General features: G+C 38.2%; 1 pseudogene; it reads right to left on the bottom strand.

Moving 5' to 3' along the window:
- Positions 1-828: 828 nt before the first annotated feature.
- LOC138148962 (PHD finger protein 6 pseudogene) lies at positions 829-2588 on the bottom strand (annotated as a pseudogene).
- Positions 2589-7355: the final 4767 nt, after the last annotated feature.

The raw sequence follows: 7355 nt of genomic DNA on the forward strand, positions 1-7355 counted from the left end.
ATTAAAAAATCCTGTTTATATCAGCTGCAGAATAATCTTCTCAGTGTACAGTCAAGTTGTCAATGTGTCTTGCTTGCCATTTTGCTTCAAATGTAGAAAATCAGAATTCCTACCTTGCTACTGAGGTGCTATGGTAGTATCAGGCAGACCACTAAGGTTTTTTGGTTTTATTAGAAAGAAATGTACTCGTGTGCTTCAATAAGTAAATGCAAGAAACTATCCTTATCACTCAATAGAAGGGCCAGTGGAAAAATACTCTTTTAAGAGAACTGAGCCGTTAGCCACTGATTAACCCCAATCTAAAGAACCACCAATCAGGAGTACACAGAGCCAGCCCTACACACACAAGATAACAGTAGGGCATAAAAATCAAAGCAATGACTCAAAAAAGTCAAAAATGTTAAATACAGTTTCTAAAATAGTGGTCACATACTCAAAAGAAATACTGCTGCTTTATGGAAAGAGTCTTTATTATTCCTATAGCACAGAAGACCTACTTTCATACTTGGGACCAATATGCGAAGTGTTCCATACAACAGGGCACTTGAGAGGTGTGGGTTTCAGACATGGTAGCTAAATTCCTCAGTGAATAATGACCCTCTAAATTTCAAGGAGGTTTAATTTGCTGCTTCCATATTTTAGTATAAAGATTTCAACGATGTTTGCCCAAAGTTCTTGGTATATTTTGGAAAGAGGAAAGGTATATGGGCAAGGTAGGGAGGCAAGAGGAGTTAGAAAAAGAAAATACACACAGCCCTTTAGCGTAAGCACTGGAGCTCACCGGTTGCTTGGAGTCCATGCTGGTAAGTGGGAACAACTTCAACTGGAACAAAGTGAAAAATCTTTATTTAGCACACGTTGTGGAAAAGAAAAATTCTTTTATGCATGTGCTTTCCAAGCAAAGAGAGGAAGAACAAGAGGCCATCTTCCTTGGTAGCCTCGATTATTTGCGTGTAGAAAAATCACAAAACTCATAATTAACTGTGCTGTCACCCTGGCCACATCTGCAATGGAAAGTACAACTGGCTTCGACTTTTCCATGATACTGAATCCACTAAACATTTTACACATTCCAGAACTTAGATTTTTATTCAGTCCAGAAATAGAGGTTAGTTCATTTCAATGTCTGCCTCCACTTTTGACACTGTACATATCATTGAGTGTTTCCATTTTTTTTCCAGACACTGCAGACTACAAACTATATAATTATCAACAAGTAAAACTCTGCCACTTATTGAAGGCTCACACACATGAACATCTCAGGCAGCTCAATGAAGGATCTAATAGCATCAGGCAGTAGAAAGTTCCTAACCCTTTCTGATTTTAGAAAACAGTGAAAAAGAATAGTAGTTATGGATGTATTATTCATTCCCAGTTTTCTAACTCTCTGTCCCTTGAACCTAGTTTCCATTGAGTTGCTGTTGAGGGAAGCCACAAGGATCACTTCCTATTTTTCCCTGGCTTTTGCTTTCTCGTTCTTCATCTTCTTCATCTCACTCATCATTTCCACTATGGTTTTACAGTATAGTTTGTAAATCCCTCGTGACATATTTTCAATATATTTAGCTTTGTCTTGCATGCCACAGTGGTAATGGTAAGTCTTGACACAAGCTTTTATTTCACATCTGATAGTAGCACCAGGCTGGCTACAAAGTGTGCACTTCATCCTTTTTCCACGCTTAATCTCTTGAAGGACAGTTTTAATAACAAAATCACCTAATTCTGCTCTTGATGTTGTTGTGAGTTGAACTGTGCCGGAAGACAACATGCACTTATAATGTGCAGCTGCCTTTTTGGCATTAAATATATGAAGCTTGCCTCTTGCTTCATTCTCTTCTTCACCTACATGACAAAATCCACATTTAGGCCTGGTATCACTGGGACTGCTTCTGTGTGGAGACCTCTCTCTATAGGAACTGCCCTCTATTTCATCTGTGCCATGAGAGGATGTAGATCTATTATCTTCTGATTGTCCCTTTAAAATCATTTTTCTCGGCCTTCCTTTGCTTTTCTTCTTTCCCATGCGTGATGAAGGCTCCAAATCATGTTCATTGATACTCTCTTCTACATCTGCCTCAGAGTTATGTGGAGTTTTCTTGTGTTTTCGGCAATAAGCCATGTAAAGTCCTTGTGAAGGTTTCTCTGGTATTTGGGCTTTGTCATGCAATGCGCAGTGGTAATGATATGTTCTGCGACACGTTTTCACATCACAGCCAATTGTTTCTCCTGGACAATGGCATAAAGAACACATCGGCTTAGTGTCTCTTTTTATTTCCTTTTGAACATCTTCAATAGAAAATCCACCAAGACTCTCATTATCAGAGTGTGAGGTCACCAACGCAGACGGCAAAAGCATACATTTGTGATGTGCTGTCACCTTCTGGTTTTCAGATATCAATAACTGCCCACATTCTTTGTCTCTATTAGATTTACAAAAGCCACATTTGCGCTGTCTTGTAGACCCTTTTTTCTGTCCAGCTGAGCTTGACATGATTTTTAAACTGGCTTTAGAATGCCACTTTAAGTTTCAAAAAATGCGACTGGGCCCAGGAACCAGGAAGGGCAGGTGGAGCGGGCGGAAGGGATCCAGAGCGGGCTCGGGCAGCGGGGCTCAGGAGCAGTTCGAAGCCACCAAAGGTTGTTTCCTTTCATTCGAGGAGAGACGGGGCTCCAGCACTGAGTAATGTTTTTAAATAAAGGAAATGCTCAATTAAGTTTGGAGGTTAATAAAAATAAAGATGTCTTTTCCCCTTCCAAGTTCATAGAACCCCTGAATTCTATTTACAGACTACCAAGTTATGAACCCCAGATCTAGTCCAACGTCCTCCAGCGACTTTCTTTGTGCTCCAAACCAGGTCACCATTAAAGTTGACTAGAGGTAGCAACATTGCTTTATGCAAATGTAGCATGCTTTCTATCATTTACAAGAAAAATGAATAATCATGTCCTTCTGGGGGCAAGTAATCTCTGACAGCTTAACTTTCAACATATGTTGGGTAATTATCAATTCATGTATGTTCTTCTTTTGGAAAACCTAGTACCTCAAAAATTGGGACTTCACAAAACATATACTGGGGAATGTTTATTCATAATTTAAAAGACTTTAATTTGACAAAAGTATTCCCTTTGTTTAGGTGTAAATCACAGTTTACCTTGTAGGAATTTTCTAAGCATTTAATCATCAAAACTACAGGTAAGACTCCTTTGATCAGGGTTAGTGCTGATTCTCGAAACTGCACAGCAGGGAACAGCAGCTGGCCTGCTAGAAAACACCAGAGTATGGTGACTCCTGTCTTTTTTCCACCCACACAAGTATTTCTAAGTTTAGAACCTGAAGAGCTAGTAAACTCACAGCTGGTACCTACTTACATCTAAACACCAACTCAGTGGAAATCTTACATCTTTCCATGGAAGAGCTCCAAAGCTTGTTCAAACACCTACTGTCCTGTGCTAAAGCTCCTTGTTAAAATGATAATCAATCAACAAACATTTTCCAGCATCTTCTATGTCTCAGGAACTGTGCTAGGCTCTGTAGGGATACAATAGTAACAATGAAATTGGCCCTAGGGGAGCTTCTATTCTTAATGATAAATACTGGAGGTGTCATACAATTTACATCAGTGTTTGATTAGCATGTCCATTCTCTTCAAAGGCGAGGAAGTTCTCTCTAGCTTTTTGGCAAGGATGGGGGATGGATGTTAAGAACTGAGATTTCAACTTTGTAGGGACCTCTTTGTGAAGAAACTACTCCCTGTGCTAATGCAGATCAGTAACTTTTCTGCATTTGTCTTAGAGAATTGCCTAGGGATGCTGAGAGATTAGGTGTCCCTTGCTAAGTGTCACACAGCTAGTATTTGTCACAGGTGAGACTTGGAAAGAGCTGTTCCTGACCCTAGGTGGTCAAACTTTCCATCCATTATATATCATTGTCTTGGTTTTCTCCCTTAAACCATAGGGTAACTCTAATGATTCTTTAGTAGTATCTACAGAACAAGTTGTAGGTAGGTTGATCCACCATCACCCATAATAGCACCTTGTACTTTAAAAGAAATCTAGCTTTGTGCCCTGTGTTTTTACTAAATACTAAGATGATCTCTATATGGACAGGGCTACTGCACAAAACATACAGAGTACTTTACAATTCAGTTATTTGATATTACTTTTCTGTTAATTGAATTCAATTCAAAACTGTTCGGTTGAGTTGACTGGTTGATCATTATCCCAATCCTACCCACATTTCAAATTCCACACTAAGTACCTCGTCCACTATGAACCTTTCCCTTTCCAGATGTTGAGGTTTAAAGTTGGGAGAGCTCAGTTGAGGTATGAAGGAATTCATATAGACTTTCTCTTTTAATCAGTGAGAGCTTTTTATTTTACAAGAAAAAGCATCACCAGCCTCCTTAGGAAGAAAGCTAAGTGAGACCCCATATTTGAGGGAACAGTGCTTATATAGAGGCTTCAAAATAATGATGTAGTTTTAATAAGTTCTTATGGAGGTTAAAGATAAAAGATAGGACAGGATTAGAGAGACAAAGAGAATTCTTAATGGTTTAAGGATTTAAGGAAAGGGCATAAGGATACAGTTTAAAAATTAAAGGACCCAGGAAACACAGGTTGAAGGAGATGAAAGCAATCCTTTTGGTACAGGTTTAGAATAAGGGGAGGAAGAACTTTAGGGCACCTCCAACTTACAAAATAAGCTACAGGGTTCCAAAAAGTATTGGAAAAGCAACCCTTAATATTATTTTTAACCCTTAGGACACTTTTTGAATGCACATCACAGAGTCATTTTCTCACTCCTCTACTAAAGAACTCCTAATATATAATGGTAGGCTGACGCTTCGTACCTTAGCATCTCTCTATTTATAAACTACTGTTCAGCTCCACATAGAACACCAGATTTTTTTTGGGGGGAGGGGAATGGCAGCAAGGGTCACATGACTACATTGAATAGGCAATTTTCTATTTTTAACAGAGTTAGAACATTTTCATTTAAAATACAGTTGCTTATTGAAATGGTTCACTAGTCTCAGTGAACCTCAGATATAATGTAGACCTTAAAACACAAAACTTGTGGATATCTGCAGGACAAGGGGGTTAAGAGAGCGATGGGGTGGTTGAAGATAAGGTGATAGAAGCTAGAAGGTAATTTCACATGATCTGACATGTACACATATAATATAAAATAATTGGTAATAATAAGAAGTGTATAGCAAATATGAACATAGGACTACTTTCTTTGGTGAGCATTCTTACTTACCTTGCAGGCTACATGTTCTTTATGTCTCACCTCACTCTATGTCAGGGATGGGAACTTGCAGGCCCAAGGTCACAGGTGGCCCTCTAGGTCCACTTTAGTTTTGCTAAAGGAAAAGACTGGGAAGAAGCTAACATGAGTAGAGCTGGAAATCTCCATCATGTCCCAATACTCAGGGAGCATGCCCTTGGGTGAGATCTAAAATTCTTTCCCTTGATTGCACTGAATTGTCTCAATCCAAATAAAAGAATTCCCTCATTTTGTAATATTTTTATGCATTCTCCTGCTATGTGTACAATCTCTGATTTCTGTTTTACTGTTGACTTAAATAAATGTGTTTCTATATTTGTGTTCATTGTAGAACTGGTATTTGATAGGAAAGGGATCAAAGCTTGGATATAAACCTTGGGGTTCTTCTTTCTCCACTAAGAAACAGTAACTAGAAGTTTAGCTTGAACCAGAAAACTAAACTCTAATCCAGTACCACCACCATCTTCTCTGAGGAGAAAATCACAGCCAACATTTTGACCCCAACATCCTATTTCTTCACTTAATGGGAATTGAAGTCTCCATTGGATAAGGGTAAGGGGAGAAGAGGCTAGAGATGTCTATTCTATATCCCTTTGAGCCCCTTAATGCTATCCCCATGAGTCCCCATGGCGCAATAAACAGAATAACACATTGAGAACCATTGAGTTAAAAAGCTACATCTCAAGGGGCGGCCAGGTGGCTCAGCGAGTAAGAGCACTGGCTCCAGTGTCAGGATGACCTGGGGATCAAATCTGGGCTCAGATACTCAGCACCACACCCAGAAATAACTGGCCATGTAACCTTAAGCAAGTTACTTAACCCCAATTGCTTAAAAAAAAAAGCTACATCTCCTACTGCCTCTGTGTCTTTTGACAGTTAATTTGATCTCTCTGGGCTTTGGATTTCTCATCTATAAACTAAAGAGGTTTAAACATATAGCCTCTGAGGTGCCTTTTATAGATATAAAATCATGAATGATAGAGCCATAACAGGTTATTAGAATAACGGGTACATATTGATGAACATTCTTAATCTTTAAAATTAATGATATAGAGATTAATCATAGGTCCTACAAAATATCCCTTAGAAGCATTATTAAAAAACAGAATGCTAATTTGGGTAAACTACTATCTGAAATAATGAGGCAGGTTTTGTTTTTTCATTCTTTTTATTTGAAATAAAATTACACAAACATTCTACTGGAAAACATGTACCTATTAGGACTCATTCCTTTTTTAGCTTCAAGTGAAAAAGTCGAATTTATGTCACAGAAAAAAATAGCAATCTCAAACCTTCAGGGTAAGAGAATCTGATGTGAAACATTACTGACACTCATACAGTTATCAGATTTACTCTTCCTCTCAAAATAGGCCACAAGTTCTATTTAAGATGAACTCAAAAAGACATTGTCAAAACTTAGATTCTATAGCCAGGACTAAAAGCTGAACAAGTAGAAATTCATGTTTAATTTTTTATTTCAGATTGGATTGATTCTGAATTGACGTGACATATTGGACACAAAGATGAACATTATGTGTCAATGTATTTCCCTTTCTTAAGATGAACACAAAATCCCCAAAGTTCACCAATCAAACTATTCTCTGTCAAACTATTCTATATAGCAAGCAGTGATGTATCCATTTAGGGGACTGAACTGTGCAGATATTAGCAGTACATTAGGACAAGTTGGTTCTTTTCTCAATTGTAAGCTCAGGAACACACCCTATGTGTCTGATTTATTTTCACATCTTTCTTAGTAGCTAGCACAGTGTCCTGTACAGGAAAGCAATTGTACAATAAGTATTTGTTAAATGAATGATGAGGAATCCATAATTTACAAGAGGACAAGGAGAGCATTAGGCCAATTATTTATTATATGTGATGTCATGTATCTGTGTCAATATCCATCTGGGAATTTGATTTTTTTTCTACTTTTCATCCAGAGATGGCCTATTCCTTTTCCAAACCTTACATCTATGTTCTTAGGAACTCCTCACCCAAAAACAAAATGTCATTATGCTAAACTATGCTTACCTTCCAGAAACTGGTCCTGTACCTTGACGGG

The sequence above is a fragment of the Petaurus breviceps genome, unplaced genomic scaffold, assembly GCF_028583685.1.
Source record: "Petaurus breviceps papuanus isolate PSGF00001 unplaced genomic scaffold, PetGlider_PUasm1.0 90842, whole genome shotgun sequence".
Taxonomy (NCBI): Eukaryota; Metazoa; Chordata; class Mammalia; order Diprotodontia; family Petauridae; genus Petaurus; species Petaurus breviceps.